The following is a 17,131-nucleotide window of genomic DNA, read 5'->3' as shown; positions in this document are numbered from 1 at the left end:
AGAATAAATATAACATTTGACCTAGATAGCTTTCTCCTACACACCAATATTCACCTACTATCCATAGGTAAGTGTCTGCACACTCATGCTCTCTCTCTGATGTGAATGTATCTAAACTTCCTCCTACTTATTTTTCCTGTATGGTTGCTGCTGAAAGAAAGCTAGGTTAAAGGAATGCTCTAAAAATAGAAACTGTGGAAGAATGAAAATCTTTGATTTTTATGCACTGAGGGCCTGATCTAAAGCCACTTAAATTTATTGAAGACAATGGGGTTAAGACTAGGGATGTTAATGGTTAACTGGGACGCCTCTCCCTTAATGGGTGAGGCTTACCCATTAAGGTTAAACAAAAAAACAGGACTATGTAGCACTTTAGAGACTAACAAGATGGTTTATTAGGTGATGAGCTTTCGTGGGCCAGACCCACTTCCTCAGATCAAATAGTTCAGATCTAAGGAAGTGGGTCTGGCCCACGAAAGCTCATGACCTAACAAATCACATTGTTAGTCTCTAAAGTGCTACATAGTCCTGTTTTTTGTTTCCGCTAGACCAGACTAACACAGCTACATTTCTATTACTATTCCATTAAGGTTAACTGATAAGGGCTGGGTCAGCACTCCCTCCCAATCCCACATTTAACCAGTTAACTAATTAAATGGGATTTTACATCCCTAGTTTAGACCAAGCCCTGTTTTCCTATGTGCATGTATCATATGAGATTCTAATGAGCCCATAAATGTGTATTTAGCAGAATTTAGCAATGAAAAATTACACTGGATATTTTTAATGTCTCAGTGAAATAAATGCACTTAGTGTATAGAAGTAAAATACACAATATAGCCCTAACACACTGTTCATAACACAGCAGGTAGATCAGTTCAGATTCTGAGTCAAATGTCATCTGATTTCTGTAGAAAATCCTGTGGGGGAGAAGGGGGATGCGACACAGACAGACATGTAGACTGGCCTCAATTTCAATGAGATTGTGCATGATAAATCAAAATATTAAAATGAACTTCACAACGTGTTTCAACCTCACATTCCTGCTCTTCAGAGCACTCAATGATTGATGTATAGCCAGGTCAGATTGAGAACTGCATCAAATCAATAGAGTAGGCAGGTGTAATGTCAATAGAATTATACCTAATTACGTCAACAAATTATCTTGGTCCTTGGTTGTCAAAGAGATGTTTAAATTTGTCATAGTTCACTCTAACCTCAGTGGAAGAGATTGTGTAATAAATATAGCTGAAGTTAACAAATGAGTAGGACAACTGACCAAATTAGTGACCAAAATAATTACAGAAATTATGAAGACTGGCAAAGATGTGAGGATCCATGGGTGATGAAACTGTCTAGCTAAAAATTTAAACAAAAAACTTAGAACTAATTTAAACCAAGATTAATTCAAAAGACGCCACTGAAAATTTTTTGAGTGTGAACATTACTTTTATCACGCTCAGATAACTCAAAAACAGCCACACAACTTGACCAAAACTTTCCCCTGAATAAATAGCAGTTTTTCAAATATAAAATCCTCCAAAGGAAACTTTGCTTTAAGTGTTTGTAAAACTTTCATGTACATTGTTGTGCACTAAAGAATAATTCTACTAAAGTTTCTGCTTGGCAAATGTGAACAGGAGTTTATAACAGAAGCAGGAGTTTATAACCGAGATCTTCTATAACTGTAGCACCACTGTAATCACATTAGAATTGGGTATTTAATGCACATGAAAGTCTTCCCTATAAAAAATCTGCATTAAAAATTAAGCCTAACTACAAGATAGGCAAAACAACATTCAATACTAATAACATGTAAGCACAAGTTTCTAAAAAACTTTGTTGCATAATTTATTAATTTCACACCATCGTTTCGTAGGCTAAGACAGAAAACAATACTATGAGATAGCTGAAACACTTTGGTAACATATTTCAGAGTATTTTAACTTGAAAATACAGTGGAAATAATATTTACTTAAGCCTCCCAATTTAAAGTCATCTAATTGTAGTTTAGTACAGATATACATCTGCTAAGCATCATAAAGATTTACAGTAAGCAGTGACTTACCAGTACTTCATACATAGTATATGTGTCACTGACTCAATCTGAAAGTTTGTTTCATTCACATGATAATTGAGGTTTTCTTCTCTTTCTTATTTTTTTAAAAATCTGATCTGGAAGGCCAAATTCTGCTTCTTCCAATCAATAACAAAACTCCCATGGACTTTAGCTTAGCAGATACAAGAACTTGATACTACTGTACTAGACGGGCAAAATATTATATTAGACTCCCTACAAAAAGAGAAGGTGGGCCATTGTGCCCTCCATTAGACTGAAAAAATATTTTGTCCTGCTGCTTCTTTTGAAAGGCTGCTATATAATGGGGGAATCACAGCAGAGATAGTAGCTGCTGTTGCTTATAGCTAGCTCTGCTATTGAATGAACTGTACTCATTGTCAACATTCAGCTAGAAGTTTCAAGAGCTAAACTGCACAATACACGTGAAGTGTGTACACTTAAAAAATATGATGGTGGTTTACTGCTAACAAAAATAACAGTATCTGCATGCATTATATGCTGTTACAGCTAGTAAATGCAGGTTTACATTTGACAGAACCTAGAATAAATTGCATTGTTCTTTAGTTCTCTTATTTCTCATGACTTAAAAGGATTAGTTTTAAAGATTCCCTGGAAGAATCTAGACATTAAGTTAATGTGTAAACAACATTTATGGTAAGCACAGTGTAGGGTTTAAAACTTGACAATTTATCTTTTAGTTAAATTGTAGAATATATAATTGCAAAGTAGGCAGTAACACTGCAGCAGCTAAAAGAAACTGCTATAATTATTCAAGTAACAGGAGAACCAACCTACAGACCTGAGGCTGTAAATTTGTGAATTTCATGTGAAGTTCACAGAACTATTCATATGAGAAAAGACTACTTCAGAAAAGTAAAAATTACAAAATTGGGTCCTGTTGGCCAAACCCAAAACACACTGAAATCAGTCAAAATTTTAGAGAAGGGTCTATGTCTATGCTTCTAAAAAGTTTCTATTATAATCTCCCTAGTTGTGGGTCATCATTTTAAGGGTTTGGATTTTCTTCTTTTAAATCAAGTCAATAAATTGGTTCCACATCATTCTGAGAAAGCTCTCAGTTTTAAGAGTTTAAAATCTCATAATAAACATTGGAACATGGCACTCTGTTAGTACAGAATCCCCCATTCCAAGACATTACAGTGCCTTTTTTCCAAGCCATTATGGATGGTCAGTGGGATCAATGTGCATGATTAACTCATATATAATATTCATAGTAAAAATTTCTTCCATGTAATAGTACAAAGTGAGTTAAGATCTTCTGATACAAAGGTACAAAGACTCGGCACTGTTACTGATCATAAACATTAAAAAGAACTGGTGGAAGTGTAAGTTTCATTGAAATACAAAATATCATTAAAAACTGGGAGGAGGACATGGAAGAGCTTGACTACATTTTCATAAATTTTCCAGCTCTAATTACCATTACAGCCCGGAAGCCAAAAAATGACATATAGGTGGATCCAAATCTTACTTATAAACAGGATGCCAGTAACTCATATTCATAACAATCTTATTTTTGAAAAAGATGTCTGCTGTTTCAGAACCAGACCTCCTAGATAATTCTGGACATGCATGGCTCCAATGATATGTTATAGTCATCAAATGTGATGCATTGTGAGTTCATATTAGGGATGTAATTACTTCTTTAAAAAATTAACCAGTTAAATTATATAATTTTAACCGGGTAATTGGAGTCTAGCTATCCTGCTGCAGGCAGCGGGGTTGGTCCTGCCAGTTGAGGGCCTGTCATGTTGCAGGCCACTGGGAGTGGGCTGTGTCCCCCACCAGTTACCAGGTAAGCACGCCAGCAAGGATAATGCTTACCGGGTAACCAGTCAGTTTTTTACATCCCTAGTTCATATCCATCCAAGAACAGAAATCAGAAAAAAAAGGGGCGGCAGATTGCTCAAGTCTACCTCTGTCAATGGAGTTGTGGGATGCTGTGGAATCCATCTAACTGGAAATTTAAAAGAACAAGTTGGAAACATACCTGTCTGGATGAGTATCATATACTTGGTTCTGCCTCAGTGCAGGGTGATGGACTAGCTCTTCTCACAAGGTCTCTTCCAACCCTACATTAATATGTTCAGCCACAGAAATTTAAGCTATCATGATTTGTCAAATGCAGTGCCTGCTATCACTCAATCAAGTTTGGGAGGTATGTATAAATCCATCATTCCTACTGATGCACTGATTTTTTTTTTATTATTTTTTACAGACACACCATTGCTCCTGTTCGAAGACATCCAACAGTACTGGATACCATGTTCCTACAAAATGCATTACCTTGAAACAATGGAATGGTAGGCAGGAGGAGACTACTAGACCAGTACTAGCACCTCAATTCAAGTACAAGATACTGTTCCCGTCCCTACTCTAATCTGGGTGTTGATAATCATGTCAGCTATGTTGCAGAAGCAATTTAGAAGCTTCAAACTCAGATTTCAAATATGTTATAAGAAGCATTCCAGTTCATGGTTTCAGTATTTCTATAAATGTATGTCAATCTCTAAGGTGTTTTCTTACCTATTATTGCTAGAACTTGTTTTTTGGCTCAATATATAGATTGCTCAATGCAACAATGTACAAATAAAAAACTCCATACATCTCGCAATACAGACCGTGTGTGAAAAAAATCTAATTAAGGAAACAAATAGTTCAAAGTGTCCATATTTTATTACTAGAAAAATCACAGCTAGTGTGTTTCCACCAGCTATCTTTAATCTCTGATTAGAAATGACCAAAACGTAAATTCTAGAAGTATATATGGAAATTGCAGATACTAACACAGAGAATAAACATACAAGCAGATACCTACATGGGAGACATTCAGGTGAGTTTGAACAACAGTTCTGCATTCTGAACAGAAAGTTAAAATACCAATCCTTGTTAAGACCTGCACTATACAATATATATTAACACTCACAGCTGCTTTTGTGGTGGTATAATGAAGTATATTAGTGTTCTTTTAAAACATGGAACAGTTGTACAGGCAGTCCCCAGGTTACGTACAAGATAGGGACTGTAGGTTTGTTCTTAAGTTGAATTTGTATGTAAGTCGGAACTGATACATATTGTAGGGGAAACTCTAGCCAAACATTTCTCCAGAGCTCAGTTTTATTCTCCCACACCTCACTTCCCTCAGTCCTTTATTCTCAAGCTGAGGTGTCTACTGAGAAAAGCCGCTCTGCGTCTCCCTGGTATGCTGGGGGGAGCGCTAGCTTCGCGTCTCCCTGGTCTGCTGGGGGGAACCAGCTAGTGCAGGGTTACCTCACCCCATTTGTAAGTAGGGATCCGATGTAAGTCGGATCCATGTAACCCAGGGACTGCCTGTACTTCAAAGATGAAAAAAAACCACCCAAATATAACACATGGGTCAAGAATGAAACTGTGTTGTACCTGACACAACAAGTGTGGGAAACTACAATTGCTGACTTTAAAATGCTTTGTTAAACATAATGGAAACTGGCTATTAGACAACCAAGACGACAGCCCTTCATACAACTACATAATAGCACCCCAGGTTTGGTAGTGATTCTGGAACTTTTTTCTTTTTTTTAGTTCCACTATGGTCTAGGAGCTGTCACAACGGTGATACTTTCAGCCTTCAGAGAAGGAAAACAACCTGAAATGTTCTCTGTTTTACAAATGTCAAGTTCTGCCTCCACCTCAAGGAAGACTGTCTGCAAGGTAAATACAGCTGTTAAAAATTGGGATGTGACAAAAGAAATAAAAAGGCAAACTAAAACACTATGACTAGCAAAAATGTAAAAAGCAACAAATAGTCTGGTAGCACTTTAAAGACTAATAAAACATGTAGATGAGCTTTCGTGGGTACAGCCCACTTCTTCAGATGACAGGAGTGTTGTATGATACCATCTACACGTTTTGTTAGTTTTTAAAGTGCTAACAGATTTTGTTGGGTTTTTTAAGTTTTTCCTGTTACATACTAACTCGGCTACCCCTCTGAAGCTTATGACTGGCAAATGGTTTAAGGACTTCATAATACAAACAAAATAATGGCTTTGTAGACATGAGGACTCTATCAGCCTACACAAGACAAAGAAAAAACTCATATTTGACTGGCTGGGACCTTTTAAGTTTTATAGTTTGGTGACAGAAATAAAACTATTACTTCATATTCAATAAGACATTAATCCTCACCTATTTAAATAAATAGATTTGATTACTACAGAGAAACCTGACCTTTGTCTAAAAGAGTTAATAACTACAAATGTAGGTTTAATCAATTAACCAAGATTGTGTCTACATTAGAAAAATTAGGAACTGCACTTTTCTGCCACAGGATCCCTAGTGATGGCACAAATGAGTTAGACATGATGGCAGCTAAGATGTCCTAGTGCTGCCCTCACTACAGCTTTCAGCATTGCTACCGCTACCCGTGCTGCAACAATTGTGAGGTCCCAAATTTGCCAATGAAGATGTAGCCTCGTTTACAATTTGTTATCTTTCCTCATATATTGCTAACTCATCTGAGGACAGTGAATAAATAATCTGTGACCAAACTGAATATTAGTTGATTGTAACTTTTATTTTATGCCTGAAATCAGCTGTTTTCACATTTGCATTTTCAGAGCCTAATACAGTATCTCTCAATTTGGGATGTTTATTTGTCACATACAGTACAATAACCAAGCACGCAGTACCATAACCAAGTCACTAACACAGCATATGACATCACTGAATATTACACACTGTTTCACATGCAACCTGATGACCATTTTAATTCTGTATGAATAGCAGCTAAAGGTTAATCAGCTACAAGTGAAGCACCTTTCACAATTTCTAAGGATACAATAAACAGTTAAAGACATGACCCTGACAAAAATAAGCATGTTCTTAATTATACACACATGAATATTCCCATTGCAGGATCATTGTGTTAGATACATAAGGTAAACATCTATTCAACACTACACATGTAGGGATACAGCCATTATTCTGTTCAGAAAGAATAGTTTTGCAAATATAACTGTACTGGTAGATCTTTACCTGCAAAAGCTTCCTAGGGTGGATGTAGCTTATACTAGCGAGAAAACCCTTTTGCCAGTTCAGTTTCTCATACTTTGTAGAACAAAACAACACATAGAAGCAAAAGCACTTTTATGTTGCTATAACTGCATCTAGTAGTAGGGTTTTTGCTCGAACAAAAATGGCATACATAAAAAAAAAGATATTTCCCTAACTGACATGGCTATACCAGCATTGGTTTCTACTGTACCGCTAGCCTTAAACAGACTTCCTCATCCACATTTTAATATATCAAGCCAGAGACTGTTTATATAAAAAGATAATGCAAACTCCCCATCAATTAGAAGAGGCGGGGGAGAGATTGGCAAGAATAATGAAAGAACGCACCACAATGAGGGGCAAGATTATCAGAAGTTTTTATGCAGCTTTTTATAAATATAAATTTAAGAAGAAAATCCAGGATGTGTTTAAATGAAACAAAAGTAAAGTATCTCTATGGTTATCTCCTTGCTTTATAGGACAGGAAAGCAGAGTCATTTTCACATGACTATCATATCACCTCAGTTTTCTTTCCATTTAGAGAAAAATGAATATGGTTCATGCGCCATATCCCAAAGATACACATAGTCCTTCAAAACGTGGATGTCAAATCAGGAGCCATGTAAATACAGAATCCTGCAAGAATATTCTGTTATTCTCTACACTTGGTCGCCACTACTCTCAAAGACCCAGTATCAATATGAACTTTCATCACCGCTTATGAGTAAGTAGCTGCTAGATTTGTACTTGCCTACCAAAATAACACCTTCCTAACACCATATTTCTACAGTTTTATCATAGCAAGATTTATTTTTGCCTCGCCAATCACAACTTATCCTCTGCCCATTAGCATGCATTAGGTATGAACAAAAATCAACATCTCCCACAACGGTGCTTCGATATAAAGAAAATGGAATCAAATCATAACAATTATTTTCCATGTAGCACTTCTTCAAGGAAATCTTAGAACAAGCAGCTGACAAGGGGGAATAAGATTGAATAGGATTGAATGTTTTCTATTTAGACTAAAGGGAGATACCAGAAATGTGAAATATGGCCTTGAATGGTTGTTTTAACAAATGTCTCTTATTTTGGGGAAGGAAAAATGTAACGTGTTTGTGCCCATGCCATTCAGAAAATCATCTATCTATAGGCATGCTATGTCACTGAAGAGTACTGAAGATAAAAATCTGACAAATCTTCCAGTAATGACTTGGAAAAAGATTACTTTTTCATATTACTCTACACATAACAGCCAGTATCTTGGGTCTTTCTGTAACATGGAACTAGACAACTATGCAAACTTAGGTGGGCTGTTTGCGTAATCTGTATCACACTTCATTACAAAGTAAGCTAAAACCACAAAGCTAATTTATCTTTGAACCTCAACATGCACTTATAAAAATACTAAAGTAATCACCAGAATGCTGCGGTGTCTTTACTATAAGATGGAGTGTTTTGACTACTGTTGTAGAATATTGCAGGATACAGTACAGACCACCCAACCCCAGAAATTCAAACGTCATGGGTGAGGCCCCAAATAACCAGAAACCTTACTTAAAAGTTTAAAAAAAAAAATTGTGAGCTCTGTTCACTTTCCTTCTTGGCTTTGAGTCAGGTCACTTTTCCAACTTGTCTCTAAAATCATGAGGGCTGCACTTTTTTTAATAGTAAAAGCTGAGATTATATTTATTGCACTACAGGAGCTAGGACTAACAAAAATCACCAGATATCACAAGACTCACAACAAACTCATGAGAGTTGCAAAACTAATTATAAATATTTAGGCTTGGAAGATTTTTTAATTGGAAAGTATAGATAAACACTGATTTCACCATACAAACACTAACTGAAGAAAAACTATTTCCATTGATAATCATCAAAATTTACAGATACACAAAGTAAGAAAAATGGTGTTGGAAAATTTATTATAGTTGATTTAAGGCTATTTACTTTGTATATTTTGATATGGTGTTGCCAATTTGTATTAACTTTTTTAATCTCAACACTGAAAATAAATAATAATTCTTTGATACCTCCAGTGTCTGAATCCCCCATTACTTGCTGCAACTGTGAAAATTTCCATAGATGATAATAGAAAAAAGGGCTTAAAAACAAACAATATTAAACCACCAAATTTATAAAAAATTAAATTAATTATTCTAAACCCATTTTTGGGAATAAATTCTGCCCTAGTCCAGAGGGTTGCTACAGTTCCTGAACACAGTTAAACTGGACCCCTACAATCAGGAAGGATACAACAAGCCCACAGAGATTATCCATACCCAATGTGCATGAAGCTCCGACCCACTGGGACCCTTGGAATGAGGTATATGTAATTGGTGTGTAAATAAAAAGTACTTTGTTGAAATATAGAGTCCACTAAATCTTTCTGTACTATCCACTACCACTTTCTCCTAATATGACTATAACTCACTCCTTCAGAGCAAGTTGCTACTAACTAATATTTACCTTGTACTTGTCTTAGAAGAGTTTGGGGGATCCAGGTCCACGCAGATTCATTGACCAATTGGATCCCCCATTCCATTCCCTTGGCAGGGCCAGATTCAACTATTGTCTAGTCAGACCTATATATTCTCTGAACAGGCAAGCTATTCTCCCCACCAGCCCAAGATCTAGAGACAAACATGTTTCCCAACAACAAAGAACAGGACTATACATAAATGCTACACACTCTTATGTGCCACCCAAGAGCAACTGCACTGGAACAGTTCAGTTATTCTCTCCCAAAAAAAGGTAAGAAAAAAGGTGTGTTTTTTAAATGTCCTTCAAGTCATGCTGAGCTATACGCTCTGAAGGAATAGCAAGCAGCCCTTCTTAAAATATATTTGAATGTTCTATTTTCTGTGTTGCTTACAGATTTCCCCCATTGCCCTAAATTTGATTAGAAGACCATTAATAAGTTTCTCAAAGCAAAACAGGATTTAAGAACAGGTTTTATAGTATTATATTAGGGATGTGAATGACCAGTTGATTATCCAATAAGCATTTGCTTATCGAACAGTCAACACGCTAGTCAACTAGTCACTTCCCCCCCCCCCCCCACCTTTGCTGCCTCTATCAGAAAGAGTCAGCAAGGGGTGGGGGGAAGAGCAGGAGGTGCTTCAAAGCAGCAGTGCCGCATGGAGCCCAGAACCAGCACCCAGCTCCACGCGGCACTGCTGCTTTGAAATGCCACATGCAGCCCGGGGCCAGCTGGGAGTCCCCTGCTGATCTGTGCTGCACACGCATTTCAAAGCTGCAGGATCACATGGAGCCCAAAGTCAGTTGGGGAGTGCTTGAGTCCCCCCCTGGCCCTGTGCTCCCCGCAGAACTTTTGACTTTGAAGTGTAGCAAAAGCTCTGGGGCTGTTGCTAAACTCAACGGTGGAGGCACTCTTATTGACTAATCAAATAGTTGATGTAAAAACTCTATCGACCATTTAATTAGCCAATTAATTGAAATTGTAGATCCCTGTATTATATTTGACTAAAACACATAGAGATTTGCTTCCTTACATGTTTAGTTTCAAGTGAAGCCCCCCCCCCTCCACCCCATTCCAGCAAACACTCTAGCATCTGTGAAACTTTAGTGGTACTATTCACATGAAGTTAGTGTTACTGAAGTGGTTAAGCATTCGTACAATGGAAGTTAGAAAGTAAGAATTAGTATATGTACATAGCTGGTATTTCTAACTGTAGCTAACAGTGTCAAACAGTATTTTAGAGGTTTAAAAATGTAATTTTGATTAAGCTTTCTAGTTTGGGGTGGGGAAGAATCATCACTATTCTGTCATAGCTATAGCATCTTTTTTTTTTTAAACTTATGTTTCCAATGGAGCCAAGAACACTTTTTTTTAATATAAGTATCACACAAAGATATCTTCATATACTAGAATCATTAAGAATACCAATACAGACCTGAGGACAGTGTTTTGCTTAGCTACTGTATCGCTGAACAACCGCGAGAGAAAACCAATATTCTTCTCAAATGTTTTGCAAAAAGTACTTGAGTTTTTTTTAATTTCTGATTCCTTGGAAGATTTAAAGCCAAAGGTACAACAGATTAAGACTTAGCACAGAATCATAGACTACAAGAACTGGAAGGGATCTCGAGAGGTCATCCAGTCTAGTCCCCTGCCCTCACGACAAAACCAAGCACCATATTTATAGAGCCCGATTATGACAGCATAAAAATAAGGCTTTTGGAGCTTAAACCCAGAACTAAATCATGAGATCAAAATACAAGCAGATAGGAGGAGAAATCTGACTGGATATTAACTAAAGGAGGTAGAAGTGGAAGGTCAAGAACATGAACCCAAGTAAAATCATTCCCCACTGCTGGCTCTAACAAAGGACTTCCACGAAAACTGTGTGGGTTCAGGGCTTCCAACCTTTAAGGAGCATGGCTATGTGAGAAGAGGCTGGAGCTGGGGCTACTGTCCATAGCCTAAATCAGCGGTTCCCAACTCCAGGTCTGCAGACTGTTGCCAGGCCACAAAACACTGGATGCCGGGCTGCAGCAGCTCTGGGGGCCAAGGTTAGGGTACACCGCCCAGGACCTGCCTACCGCGGCTGTTGGGAGAGGCGTGTCATGCCCTGCCTCTCAGCCAACTAGTGCCAGGCAGGGGCGATGTCTCTTCCTGGCCGTTAAGACAGCCTGGCACGGCAGCTTTAGAGCAGCCGTGATCTGGGCAGCAGCACTCAGCTGGTGGTTGGGAGGCAGCGTAGGGCTAAGTGAAAGGGGTGGGACAGGCCCTGAAGGCTCCAGGGGCAGGGCTAGTGCTGGGGTTGCTCTGGGGGTGGGAGCTTCTAAGTGGCATGGGGCTGAGAATGGGGGGCACTGGGGTGGGAAGCTGGCACTGGGAGAGTCTGTGGATAGGGCTGTTAGTGAGAGGATACAGGGGTAGGGCTGCCACTTGGGGACTCTGGGAATGGGGCTAATGTTGGGAGCTGGCACAGTAGGGTTCTGAGGAGTTGGGTACAGTGGGGCTCTGGAAACAGGAGGCTGGCACTGGAGGGGTCTGGTGGAGGGAGCCTCTGATGGGTGGGGGCTGGCACTGGGGGATCTGAGTGGTAGGATGGCACGGAGGGGTGGGTGTAGGGGACTCTGAGGTTAGTGGCTGCTGCTGGAGGGCTCAGAGGACCAGTGTGGACCCAGCCCCAACCCCCAGAAGCTGCCGCAAATAACCAGAGCTGAAGCTGGCTGTTCGCAGTGGCTCTGGGGGCTAGGGCTTGTGGCAGACTGGAAACATTTTATTTGCGTTTTCATTATTTGCCTAATGAATATGAAAATATGCAAATAAAAAGATGTCAGTCCACCAAAAGTGTGTGAATGGGTTTGCTGGTCTGCAATATAAAAAAGGTAGGGAAGCTTTGGCCTTATACATCTAGTCAAACAGCAATACTGTGCAGAAAACAAGAATATGCCATCAAGTTTTATAAAGATGCTGATTTTCTCTCATTAATAAAAATGTTTCAATACTGCATTACTTCAGGAGGTACACAGGACATAGAACAAAAACGTAAGGACAGGATTCATGTATCTGGCATTGTTAATGTAACTCACTCAATTTCATAATGATAGTTACTGTCTCGGATTCTTGAAAAGACTAAACTAGCTAGAAAAATTAAATGGATGGAATTTAAATTCAAAACACTGGAACTACCTTCCTAGTTAAATGGATGTGCTTTTCACAAAAATAAACCTAAAACTGAAACATGTACACATTGCATGTTATTAAACTTTGTAATGCACATGGAGACATGTGACTGAGAGCAATATACAGTCCTAAAAAAAATAAATGAATAAGGAAAAAGAATCTATCCAAATACAAAAACAGTCACTTAACAGCAGACAAAGAAATTAATCATGCTTTGGTTTATTTACTCTAATGCTACATCGTTTTCAAATGAGTCAAACAGCAGGGGCAAGCCATCTAGCAAACTACTCAAACAGCTTGCTCCTGGTCTCCTTGAAGTCAATTGCAGAATGCTCATTGACATCAATGTAAGACTGAGCCCTATCGCTTCACAAAGGGCCTGATTCTGCAGTTCGTGTTCATAAAAAACTCCCACTGTACGCTCATTTCTAAAATACAGTTTTATTCTTAAAGATACATTATTCATCTCTTTTCTTTTATACTCAGTCTGTCACTCATCAGTTTGACTAGGCAGTCAGATATCTGAACACCAATCAGTTTCTTGCTAAAGTTTTCTGGCTTTGTTTTGTTACGTAAACATACACTGTTATTCAAGCATAGCAAAAAGGATCACATACATACACTAAAGTAGGTTTTAGTTAGCTACATAACTTGGGTCCATATCATATGTGATTTTTAATTCTCTTTAAGTACACATACATAAAAAGTATGCACATAATGGTATTAATTTCACAGATGTTACCCTAAAAATAGTTTATAATGCAACTTTTTCATCTGAAGAGAAAAGTAGCTAACTTAATAAAAACAAGGTTTTTTTGTTAAGCTGTACAGACCCTTAAATTTAAAAAGCTTTGTTACAAATAAACATCTGCAGTGTCTCATAATATGCATACAGAATATTAGAAACAAGTAGTACTTTTGATGTTGAATATCAGAGGGGTAGCCGTGTTAGTCTGAATCTGCAAAAGCGACGAGGAGTCCTGTGGCACCTTATAGACTGACTGAAGTGTAGGAGCATAAGCTTTCGTGGGCAAAGACCCACTTCGTCAGATGCATGAGATGTTGAATGTATGCCTTACCAACATTATACAAAAGTGAACGTATCTCATAAGGAGTGGCCCATATTAGCACGACAGTCAAGGCCTCAAACTGTTATAAACGTCTGGATTTTCGTCCATCTATCTAAAATACCCATAAGATTTTAATACTAACAGTGTCAAAGAAATAGCTCTGTTCTAAGCCAATTAATTTCTAACAAGACTACAAATTAAATACACGACAAAAAATGTTGTGTGCATCAAAACTATGCACATAAATAGTTTGTCCATACATTGATACCATAAGATAGGTTATTTAATCAGAGAACAAAATATTTTTACAGGTTTTGAAAAAGGAAAATATTTAGATCCTTACCCTGTACAGGGCTCACTCCACATTCTTGTCTTACAGTAATATTTTAGATGCCAGACACACAAAAATTTAACCAGTTACTCACCGGGGATAAAAACAATCATGCAGTTAAAGTGCTTTACAACATTCTCAGAAACAGTTTAGTTATTATGGGTCATCACCGTATTTTCTAAGGATCTGTTATTAAAGATCTGCAGCTTTCTTAAATAACTACGTATGTGCTACTATGGTGTTTAATTGTTGGCACAGAAAAAACATCACAATTTATTAGACAAAGTACAAAGTTTGCAGTTTATTGTGAAAAATCAAGTGTGGGTAATTGATAAACAGGAAAACTAATCTGTAGAGGAAGGCAAAAGCATTATCCATTTATTAGCTGGTTAACTGATTATTCATTTTATTTGTAAAATATGTCTCGTTTAGACATCCAATGTCTAGTTTTGATTCTTATGACACAGATTTAAAGAGACCACAAAATAAAGTAGTTATGTGCTTAAAAATCAGCGACAATTACCAGTTTATTATGCATTCCTTATCTGAGAAAAGCAAGAATATACAATTTTCAAAGAATGAAAACATCAACAAATAAATTCCTATGCAATCATGTGATTCAGTTGGAACAGCCTGGTTAGACAATTATATCAGAAAACGTAAATGTTATCTTGTTAGAAACAAATTAACATGTGATAGTAAGTTAGCAAATCAATATTCCAATGTGACACAAAGAACACTTGCATGTTGTCAGCTACCCTGTACAACTAAGTCAAAGTGCCATTTCTGCTCCAGTATTTGCAAATTGGCCATTAAGTAGGGGCCAACCCCTTCTCTTGCCCTAAGAGATCACAGTTACAGCAAAATGTTTCAGAACCTGAATTCACATCCCTTTCCAACTTCCCCAAGAAGTAACATCATAAGCCCTAATTACGTTAAATCCTTTTCAGTGGGACACATCAAGCCCAAGCCCCTGTTAAATGTAAAGCCCACAGTATGCTTCCCCCTACTGAATTTCAGGCATTTAGCCTGAAAAGTAGGAATTTTTCAAACTCTCAGGCCTGCCTCCAAAGTCTCTGGACTTTCAGTATTGCAGCTCTGAAATGTGACACTGAATAGAATATGGGAGGAACCTTTACAGACAAGCTGCAAAAAGGCAGTTCTAAGAGCCACATTTTTTCAGAGTCAAACTGTTGGAATATATTATTTTTTCTGATTTTAAACACACACTTATTTTAGGCAATATTTTGTTTCTCACCAAGGAAATACCACAGGATAAAGATTTAGGGAGTGGCCAAGATGAAAACCTCTGTTTTTTCTATTTCCCACTCTGGGCAGGTATGGCAGCATATTATAAAGTGCCTAATCGCACATACAGTAACTTGCCACCCGACAGCACTGACACAACAAATGCATGTGAAAATATTGATCCTTAAGGAGTACTGCGGTTTCTCGGTTGCAGATTGAGAATTTTATTTCATATATTCGTTTTAATGACATTCCCTAAAACCTGCACACGCGCGCGCGCGCACACACACACACGTTTAAGACTAATAATCTGCCAGCCCGGCTGCCCTCTTCTCCTTGCTGGGATGTCTTGCAGCAGAGAGAGAGAGAAGGCAGTAGGGAGGGCCTCGCCTACTCAGCACTACAGAGCGAGAGTGAGCTGCAAACTTTTTTTTTTAATTTAGGGGAGCCCCAGCTAATGCAAAATAAAATGTGATAAGCATTTGCCTACCTGGTGTAAATTTGCAACAAGTGCATGCAGGATCCGGGAGCACAGACCTGGCCGGACTGGACACGATTTTTTTCTCCTTTGGGGGAGGGGGTGTGATGGAGTAATTTCAATACTAATTTATTACAGAACTGCCTTTGCTCGGTCCTACTTTACTTACAGTACAGCGCTTATCCATCCTGTAAACAAATATCGCTCCGCCAGAAAACATACTCCTCCCTCCCTCTCCCCCATGCAATACACCCTCCCTTAAGCAATGCACAGGGAGCGAAGAGGGAGTGGTGGAAATATCCACCCACCTCCCCACACTTTGCAGCCCTACAGACCCTGCTAGGAAAAGCTCCGAGAAGCTGGACTTACCTTTTGCATGATCCCCCTTTGCGCCCTCCTAGTGACTGGGGGAGAGGTTGCTGGAGGTTCCTTTCTTGTAATCTCTGATGCAAAATCCCAGTGTCAGCAAATCGCTGTCAAATAATTTTCTTGCAAAAGAAAAAAAAAAAAAAAAAAAGCAGAAGCAGAAATGGGCGGAGGCTGGACGAGGCGAACGGATCCCTCCGCCGAGATGGGTCGGGCCCTGGGGTTGCGAAGCAGGAAGTAACAAGGTGTCAGTAGCAGCAATCGCCCCGAGCCCCTTTCCCATGCTGCCGTGCAGCGCCCGGGGCTTTGGGTGCACGGATGGCTCAGGGCACGCGCTTGGGCTGGCCCCTGCCGGGCGAGTCGGGCTGGGCTCGGCCCCGCGCCCCCTTCTCGGGGCTGCAAACACAGCGCAGGTGCGGGAGCGCCCGGTCGGGGCGGCGGAGCCCCGCGTGCCCTGGGAGGGGCCGAGGGGAGAGTTTGCCGCCTGGCCCCGGGCTCCCCGGGGGCATGGCGGTGCCGGAGGCTGGACAGGGCGCTGCTGGGGCTGCAGCTTGTCGCGCTGCTCGCGGGCTGAGCGTGAGGCGGCTCTATTGAAACAGACGCAGCGAGCCCTCCTGGCGGGGGAGTCGCTGCCATGATGAGAGGCGCTGTCGCCCCCCCGCCAGGCGGGGCCACGGGCCCGGGTTACGTGCGGGTGCGCTCACCCTGTCTGGGGGCTGCGGGGCTGCTATGCCGCCCTGCGGGCTGTTGGAAGAGTTTCTTCCTGCTCACACGCCATGACTGTACAACGTGGGAAGGAGGAGGGTCACCCACAGGGAACTGCGCCCCTGGCTCGGCGTGTATT

General features: G+C 39.6%; 1 protein-coding gene across 6 annotated transcripts in view; it reads right to left on the bottom strand.

The window, feature by feature from the left end:
- TRERF1 (transcriptional regulating factor 1) overlaps positions 1-17,131 on the bottom strand; it is a 138,185-nt gene extending 121,054 nt beyond the window's left edge. For 4 of the 6 annotated variants that reach the window (XM_006122093.4, XM_075925439.1, XM_006122095.4 and 1 more), the window contains exons 1-2: positions 16,992-17,131; positions 16,291-16,504 (exon numbers count right to left, since the gene is read on the bottom strand). The gene's annotated coding sequence lies outside the window, so the exon portion shown is untranslated. Of the gene's footprint in view, positions 1-15,933; positions 16,263-16,290 lie in introns of those variants that run through there. The other 2 variants (XM_014573087.3, XM_006122094.4) reach the window with 2 other exon arrangements.

This window comes from Pelodiscus sinensis, chromosome 3 (assembly GCF_049634645.1).
Source record: "Pelodiscus sinensis isolate JC-2024 chromosome 3, ASM4963464v1, whole genome shotgun sequence".
Taxonomy (NCBI): Eukaryota; Metazoa; Chordata; order Testudines; family Trionychidae; genus Pelodiscus; species Pelodiscus sinensis.
Note: the sequence above shows the minus strand (reverse complement) of the source record. Positions and strands in the feature narration are given on the sequence as shown.